Raw genomic sequence first — 9,396 nt, forward strand, 5'->3', positions numbered from 1 at the left:
AGGCAAGTGTGTTGTTACCAAATAGTGGTACAACACAAGTAAATGAGGAGGTAAATTAATATTTCTCAAAGGATGGGGAGCACAAATCTTTCTGGGCAAAGACAAGGAGTAACATCATTCCTCAAGAAGGTTTGGATCCTCTAGTACTGCTTGAAGTAAATACAGGGAGACAAACATAAGGTTTATTGATAAGCCCCAAAACATGTGTTCTGATATTTACTTGGGCAAAAATTTATTGTACTTTTTCCTCCATGTGACAGTGGCACAAAATTGTTCTGTTATATATTGAGGTGGACTTCTAACTTTAAAAAGGAAAAGCTTCTGGGGAAAGCATGGGAAAAATTAAAATATATGACTACAGTTTATATATTTATTTTTTTTTTAACAAGTATAAAATACCTCTAACCAACCCTTGACTTAAAATCACTGAGAACATGAATATTATGAGAGGAGAACCTCTCTGCTATATATCCTCATAAGCAGTTACTCTAATAAGGAGTTGTCTTCCTTTCTCTGAGAGTTGCTCTGGAAGTAATGCATCCTATATTATAATGTGGCCCATGCCATCAGAGGCAGATAGTGGTGGTATGGCACTGTATGCCAGTATTGCATTACATTTTATTGCCGTGTGACTGCAGCAGAGGGGCAGTCAGACAAAATAGCATCTCACATGGAAGTATGTATGAAGCAAAGGCATGTCATTGAATCCCTCCATGTGAAAAATTGGCACCCAGTGACATTAATCAAGGCTTGCTAAATGCTGATGAAGAACAAACAGTGGGTGTGAGCACAGTGAGGCAATGGGTGGTGCATTTCAGTAGTGAGAACAGTGACAGTGGGTCATCTCCACTGGTGTAGATTTTTTAAAGTGTGACATGCAGGCTCCTGTTCATTGCTGGCAAAAATACATAGCTAACAGTGCTGAATATGTTGAAAAAAAAAATAATGTTTTGTAGCTGAAACTTTTTTCTGCCAAATAGTTTAATCATGGTCTTTGTACCTGTTGTAGTTTTTATAGAAATAAATAGGAGGCATTACTTTTGGAGCAACATACACATATATTCTGCATGCTAACATCAATGACGCAGCTTTTTGCATTACACAGCAGAAAAGATTTCTCCTTCTCCCAAGACAGTTCAGAACTGACAGGACATGATGGAGAATCTGAGGGAATCTGAAGGATATTCTCCCCACACCAGTATATTCCTTTAAACACTCTCTCGTGGGTTAGGGCAGCAGGAAGGAAGTTTTTTTGTTGAGCATAGGTCTTCAGAATGCCTCCGTTTATGCGCAGATTGCAGGATGTTATGGTGTTGGCTATGTCAATATTGTCTGAGTGCATTCTTAAACCCTATAGCTCTGAGCAGGTAGAAGTCTGTCTGTAGCTAAATGATAAGGCTCTATCAGCACTAAGTATAATAACATCGTCCATACACACGTACAGACTTCTACAGAAGAGTGATGAGACATTTTGTTTTGCCAAATATAGAACCTAATGAAAGAAATCACGGGTTCTACATTTTAGCGCCTGCAGCTTTTAATCATTGAACTTTTGAGTTCAAGTTCTTGGCTCTAGAAAAATCCAGGGCTTTATTGCATTATTTAGCCCTCCCTTCCCCCACTAAAATCCTAGGACTCGAATTAATTACACATACAAATCTTGGCACAGGTTTCAATTTAAAGAGAAACGTTTTTCTTCTGTTAACTTTGTGCCTTTCCTCCAGCGGAGGGATGAGTTTTGATTATGACAGGGAACGCAGTCGTCCCAGAAAGGTTTTGGAACAAAAAAAAAACATTTCTTCTAAAGCTTAAAATATTTTGCAAAACTCACTTCCATCACGGTTCTTTCATCACTGCTATTAAAATATATGTCACCATTTTCATTTAGGTTTATGCAAAAAAAGAATCCATAAACTGCTGTCATTTATTTCCACTGCCAATTTCTCAGCTGGTGTAAACCACCATTATTCCAGCTTGGTAACGCTGCTGTGCATCCAGCTCTGGATCTGGCTCCTGCCTTCCATTAATTGTGTTACAAGGTAACGGGATGAAATTCTGTGGCCTGTGTTTTATAGGTAGTTAGACTTGATGTTCTAATGGTCCCTCTCCTGCCTTTAAATTCTATGAATCTAATGAAAATTGTGTGTGCATCAAGGGGAAAATACGCCTGTTTACCATACAAAATTCTTGTGCCCCATTTCACAAGAAGCCAGGATTTCTTTTCACAGTATTGATAATTATATTACAAACAGTATTTAGCACATGAAATTAATAAATCTTTTGCTTCCTCGTTTACACCCGTTTCCCATATTGTATTAGTAACCGCACATTAGCTAATCAGCAGGTTGAGGGGAAAGCTGCCAAAAGCAGATCTGATAATTGGCAGCATTCAAACAATCATAGCAGGAAACTTTACACTTCCTGCAGACAAGGCTACTGATGAAGACAATGCTGAGATATAACTTTAGGAGGAAAGAATTAGGATGTTTAGTACTTTCATGTTTAATGATCTCTTGAAAAACCGGATTCACAGCTCATGGGAGGCACAGGTATTTTGCACAGGAACAACATAGGTAACCACCCAACACTGGTAAAGGGAATTTTGATAGCCTGGCGATCAACTAGAAGCATTCACGAGATTTGTTCTCTGCCAAGTTTTACAAGCCATTTAAAACACCTTTTTATTTGTCTACATCCATACATGGTACAGTTATTACTGCAATAGGTGAGAACTTGACACATTTATCAGCACAACATTCCCCTGAGATAAATATCAACAAATCTATCCCACTGGTAGCAATTTTAAACACACATCAGCTGAGTTTTAGACCTACTCAAGACTTCAGGTGATTTAGATGAGATTTAAAACAATATTCAGTGTTCTAATTTTCCACTTATTTACTGCTTAGCTTTGGCACTATCGAAATTCTTTCAAGCATTTAAAGTTACACAAATTTCCTCGTATATTCTCCTTCTAGGCATAGAAACACTTCAGTCTTTACAGTGAGAAGAAGCTGTAGCTCTTCAGTCAAAGTTCAACCTTCAGCATTATCCACCACTAAGCCTCCTTCATTTATCTCATTCTTGGCAGCATTCTTGCTAATATTTTACTTCAGATACCTTTCAGATCCAAATACAATAGCAATGGCTGTAGAAGAGCAGAGCTGAAGATCGCCCACTTCTCCTCACATCTGAGCTGACTCGGGTTCTGTGGGCAAACAAACCTGTGAGGTTTTTTTCACAGAAAAGAACAGTTTCAACAGGAAAAGGTGAAGTGCCCCTACTTCAAAATAGCCTGCATCTAGAGAAGGAGAACAGGTCTAAAGAATGGCAGAGGAACAAATAAACAAAAATAAGGACAAAAATAGAAAATAAAATTTCAAATACAGCCTGGGAAGTAACAGAGTAGGAAGAAGTAAAGTCCAGTCAAAGCTTTGCAACAAAGCTGCCTTCGTAGCCACTGGAGGCAGACAAACTCATCAGGAGATGTGCATTTTGGTGGTAAATTTGTGATACCTGCACTTTCTTAGAATACAGTCAACCTCTGCACATGACTACTGAATTTCACTCTTATCATCTCCTTTACTTATCTGAAGCTCAATTTCTGAGGCTGTCATACCTTCATCTGGAATGCACTCAAGGAATAAAAAGCCTCCAAATTAATTGAAAACAAGCCCAAAATTTTGCACATTTTCTTTCTACTAACTGTTGAATTCTTTAAGCCATCAAGAATGGGAAGACCTCAAAGGATATGCTTACTACTATGCAATATTAAAATCAGTAGGAAAATGCAGGAATATCCCACCCTTAAGGTAATCCCTAATATGACCCCCCGCCAAAAAAAGAAAAAATAATAATAACAAAAATATTTTGATTTTGCTTTCAATACAATCAAGATCAGAACCCTCTGGTAAACCACGTGTTTGGTGGATTAAATCTTCACTTTTCCAAGGTCACACAGCAAAATGGAATAATAGTCTTCCCCGACAAATTTCAGATTTACCATTTAATTAATTGACTTTGGCAGTTGGCACACAACCTTTAAAAAAAAAAAAAAAATCTGAAATGTCAGCCTTGAAGGGGGAAAAAAATCATTTGATGAATTTAATCTAAGTGCCAACCAAAGCACAAATGTTCCCTGTGGACCCGTTACAACACTGGAGTTCACAACTGATTGCTTGGGAATGAGCAAACTAATGCAGCAAAATATTTACTAGCTAAGTAGATGTAGTTTAATACACACAATCTACTCGCCAGATATTTACACCTGTATCCTATAAAACACTGAAATCTTCAGACTTGTTAAATTAATTAATTTAATTAAGGCAAATAAATAGAAATCCAGGTTGCTGTTTTCCCAAATAAGAAGTTTCACAGGCTGAGAGTGTTCATTTATGATTTTGATTTTTTCTTGTTGTTTTGGTTTTTTTTACAAATGTGAGAAACCACAAAAAGTTGTTCTCCTGCTTCCTGTATATACACGTTGTGCAAATTATATATAGTCTACTGGATAGTCTTCAGCAGTGAACTTCAGGTACCATCTGTACATATTTCTGGCACTATTTATTTGCAATTAACCAGGGCCTTATGTTTTATCCCCTGCAACTTAAAGTCTTAAATGCTGGAGGAGGTAATTTTAGCAGAAGGGAATACTGAAGCCAGCATCAGGTTTTCTAATGAGAAAAACCTATCCTGCTACTCCCTATTTAAACCATTGCGACTGAGAAAGATTGATTTTCCTAGGTTAAAAAAATAAAAAAACGGTCTTGGCAGAAAAGAAAAAAAAAAAGTTTTAATAGCACCTGCAAGTGCAGATTAAATCATTTGTAACGACTCATTAAACTTGATGTCTCAGATACTCCACCAGATAAAACAAGCTCCGCTGATTTCACTAGAACACAAGGACTTAACTAAGAGGCAATGGTTATTTACCCCAGGTGATCCAAGGTGTCCGGTCACATAATAAGTAATAGACCTTTCATCCCTCAGAACTTCTCTTTGGGTCAGTGTTGAAACAGAAGAACCTGTAAGAAAGCAGATATAGATGGGAAGTACCAGAACCTTCACTGATGCTGGAGACTGTTTGTCCTTCTCTTCTTTCCCCCTACCACACTCATCCCACCCCACCCACGAGTGGGTAAAACAGAAACTGCACATCCTGAAACTTGCAGATGTGCTCATCTTTCTGCAGCTTAGGGAGAACAATTAAGAGAAATGCAGCAAGTTCAGAAATATCCCACTATTCACAAAATTACATGAACTGTCTACGTGCGGATTTCCGTATGAGTAGTAGTAGTCTAAAGATATGGCAAGTGAGGTAGAGCTATGAGCCACGTGGACATCACCAATGAAGGAACAGGCAGAAAAATGCAGACTGCAACATCTTTCAGCTAACTTGCTGCTCTGCTCATAACATGTGGGACTAAATTGGGCAGGCAGCAAACAGATTGTGACAACTCGGTGTACCTCAATTCTTCATAGCTCTACTTTCAGTAATGCTATTTCAATGTCCTAAATGCTGAGTGATGGATGCTTTAGCACCCTTCCCAGAAACACCCACCTGTGGTGCTAAGATTGGTGGAAATGACTCGTGATGATGAAAATATAAACATTTCATCCCAGCCATTGGTCACATTCTCTTAAATTGAGTGAAATTCTCTGAAACTCACTAGCATACAAGTACCTCTGTGTGTGAGCATGTGTAAAAGTGAATTAGGGTGTGGGTGGGGAAAATATGTGTGGTACAGAACGAATAAAACAGAAAACCCCAACCCTCTCTCCTTTTATGCACAAGGAAAGTCAGCCTATTCATGATAGCGCGAGCACTTCTGAAACAAACAAACAGGAAAAGAGGGAGTAATTGACCACGTTTCTCTTCAGTTTTGATATCATCCCTGAAAGCTGCTGAAGAATTACGTACCAGCACATTAAGGAGAAGGAACTGATGAGATGTACAACAAGGAGAACATGAACAAACATTAATACAGAATGTTAATTCTGTATGAATGTGTAAGTGAAGAAGTGGTGAGGATTAATGAAATGTGAAAGCCTGGCTAAATTAAATCAGTGCAGCACAGAAGAATGTAACCAAACCACAAAATACGGGTCTCATGATTTCAAGGAAGTACGTTTTACCATCTTCTGGCACAAATTTACCAGAACTGAGAGAGAGACCCAGAAGCTCTGAATTCCCTTCCTTCTTCCTAGGCTCAGTAGCACCAAAGGGCAGAACGTGTGAGGTGTGAGAGGGGAACAGTGGCACTGCTCTGAACATCTCCCACCACAGTCACAGAAACTGCTGCCAGCTGCCACGCACATTTATGTGTACACTCCACATATTGCATTGATTACAAACAAGAATAACTGAATGTATCTTCCAGTTTCTGAAATAACACAGGAGCAGTTTTGCTGGGTCAGGCTGAGCATTCTTACAGCTTTTTCTCTCATTCCCTGCAATGGATCTAGAGAAATGTAAAAGAAAAGGACAAATACATACTCACTGTTTCCAACTGCATCACTCATGTTGGTATAGTATATTTATTCCACCAACCTGTATAATTAATTTCTATGCATCTTTAAACCTTTTTTTTGTTTGCATTCACATGTTTATAGGTTGCTCAGCCCAACTACAAACTTGGTTTCAAATCCTACATCTAAGAATCATGGAATCTTTTGAGTTGGAAGGAACCTCTAAAGGTCATCCATCCAACTCCCCTGCAATGAACAAGGGACATCTAGAATCAGTTAGAATTGATGTCTACTAGTTCCAGTGCTGCAAGAAGGGTTGAATTACCTTACTCTATTCACCTTCCCAGTGCCCTTCGTTATCTCAGGAACTTTCATCAGTTTACCCTTTCTACCTGTTCCATACATTTGACTATCTCTTTTGCCCTCACCCATACAGAACTCTGGGCTGAAGTTTTCAGAGAACCCAAAAATCTTTTATTATGGGAGGTAAGAGCCAGTCCAAAAGGCAATACTATTTATCTAAAGTTAGCATCACTTTATGCTTATTATTACTGAACTTGCCATAACAGAATCATTATCATCACATCCCTTCACAACTCTTTACAGCATGTACTTTTCCTAATAACTTTGTATTATTTGTTACTTCAGTATATCCTCTGCCAGATATTTTTCTAACAGGTCCTTGCATACGTCTTTTGGGGACTTCACTAATGAACTATGACTGGAAAAGCTGACCTTTTATTCCTTTTCATTAGCCCTTGCGGAGGAGCAGCAAAAGAAGAGAATGGGATACATAAAATATTGGATATAAAATATTGTATGGTTCACAAAATAGTTTCCTCAAACACTCAAACACTCACCATTTCAAAACTAAGAAACTCCAGTCCAGCAGACAAGAGTATGAAAAGGAAAAGGAAAGAGGGGAAAAGGAAGAGGGAAACAACTCTTTTAATTGTCTTATTTCCTTCACCATGAGCACGTCTCGCTGCTAGATACCACTATGCACCACGGTCTCACTCCATGATGGAGTTTCCAACTTCAGATCCTGCTTTCATTTTCAAAAATACCTGCAGAACATATGCAGAAAGCTTCTATTCTCCATTCTTGTACTCTCCTTTTTTTGGAGCTGCATAATGTTTGAGTTCAGAATAAAGATAATATCTGGGGTCCATATGCTCCTGAAAGTAGTTTAACTCATAATTTAAATCTACATTTTTAGAAATGCTTACTTCTTTCCAGTTTCCCCTCTATAGAAAATGTTAGTGTATCCATTTGAAGGGAATGGACACCTCCCAGCCCATTTTCATTCTCTGCTACTGATCATTATTAATTGATTTTGTAAATGGACAGAACCCTTTAGGGGCATTACATGATCAGTAAGCTGCATTGGAAAGCAATAATATGACACTATGAAGTATGAGGACTTTTCTGAAAGTAATGCCTCCTATTTTATAATATTGGCCCTCAAAGTAAGAAGCAGATGTCGATGATATGGCAGTAGAGGTTGAATCTTCCCACCAATCATCTCTTATGTTTTCTTACTGTGTGACAGATGGCAGCACATGGTCTGTCTGACAAAATGGAGTCTGGCAGAAAGGCATATGAAGCAAAGGTGGGGAACTGAACTCCTCCATGTGGAAAAAATGGAACCCATTGACATTCATTGATGTTTGTTGAACATATACGGAGAACCAACAGTGGATGTGAGTGCTGTGATGTAATTCTACTGCTCTTCTCACTAGAACAACCTACCTCATTCATGAAGATAATGATCTTTTTTAACCCTGTAGACCATTCCCTCTGTAGGCTCCTGGTCCCTCCCCATGACAGGACCAGTGGCACTGGTGGCGCTACTTCAGTGGATCCAGTGGTGGTACTTCTCTTCATGTCTTTCATAGTCCTCAAGAGAAGCCTAGGTGGCAATGAAGCTGCTGACCAGAAGTTATCTGTTATGAAGAGCGCTGAAAATATAAGAGAGAAACAATCTGTGACTGCTGCCTTCTCTACACCTTACTTTGCATTTTGTAGTGAAACATCGATGTTGCACCGATGTTGGCTTTTTTTTCTTACTTCTATTTTTTAATTTTTTTTTTTTTTTTTAATATTGCTGGCTTTCTAAACTCTCTTCTTTTTAGAGGGATATTTCTTTCCTTCCACATTTGCACGTCTTGTGCCATAAACCAAACGGAGGAAAGGAAACCTGGTCTTTTGTCCTGTTTTGTATCTTTGCATACAAAAATTTTTCCTTTTCTAATTAGAAATGCACATACTGGCAGCCCAGTAGAATTTATATTTTCTTTGGGGTTTTTGTTTTTTTTTTGGATTAATCTTCATCAGATGTAGTTAAAGTGGTTACTCAGGCCTTGTTAAAGCTTATTTCTTTAGTCAGCAACCTCCAAAGTATGTTTGTAGTAATCAGTGAAGCCTGATTTGAATCTGTTTTGCAGTCCTCCAGTTTCCCTACTATCACTCAGTAGTTTTTTACCCCATTGTCAAGAAATACTAGCAATCCCTAGGAGCAAGGAATTCCAGAAGCTATACCTGGCATTGCCCAAAACTCATGGCAAAGTAAGTCCAGTGTAGACATCACATTTGGAATAGATGGTTACTTTCCATCACCTCATTCACATTTGCCTTGCCAATCATGTGAGCAAATTCATGAGAAAGCTTAATCAGAAAGAATAACATGGCACTGGCAAATGTCCAGATGAGATAGGTGGCCTATCTGTTCCTCCTTCAAGTCTGGCATGCATGAGATTTATTCATGAATAAAGGTTTATGACTGTATACTGTGCTGCCATCACAGCACCCATATATAACATTAAGACAATTCTGCCAGATACGGATGGTCAGCAAATGGAGAGAAAGTTGGTGTTGGGTCCCATGGTCAAAGGAGACTCCTGTGAAAGAATATTCTTCTGTGTCAGA

At 38.5% G+C, this 9,396-nt stretch overlaps 1 long non-coding RNA gene across 1 annotated transcript; it reads right to left on the bottom strand.

The window, feature by feature from the left end:
- Positions 1-1,175: 1,175 nt before the first annotated feature.
- LOC107312188 lies at positions 1,176-8,517 on the bottom strand. Its single transcript, XR_001554427.2, has 3 exons — positions 8,221-8,517; positions 4,933-5,024; positions 1,176-3,208 (listed from the first exon to the last, which is right to left on the bottom strand). It is a non-coding gene; the product is annotated as an uncharacterized LOC107312188 (long non-coding RNA).
- Between the last annotated feature and the right edge of the window lie 879 nt (positions 8,518-9,396).

This window comes from Coturnix japonica, chromosome 3, assembly GCF_001577835.2.
Source record: "Coturnix japonica isolate 7356 chromosome 3, Coturnix japonica 2.1, whole genome shotgun sequence".
Lineage (NCBI taxonomy): Eukaryota > Metazoa > Chordata > Aves > Galliformes > Phasianidae > Coturnix > Coturnix japonica.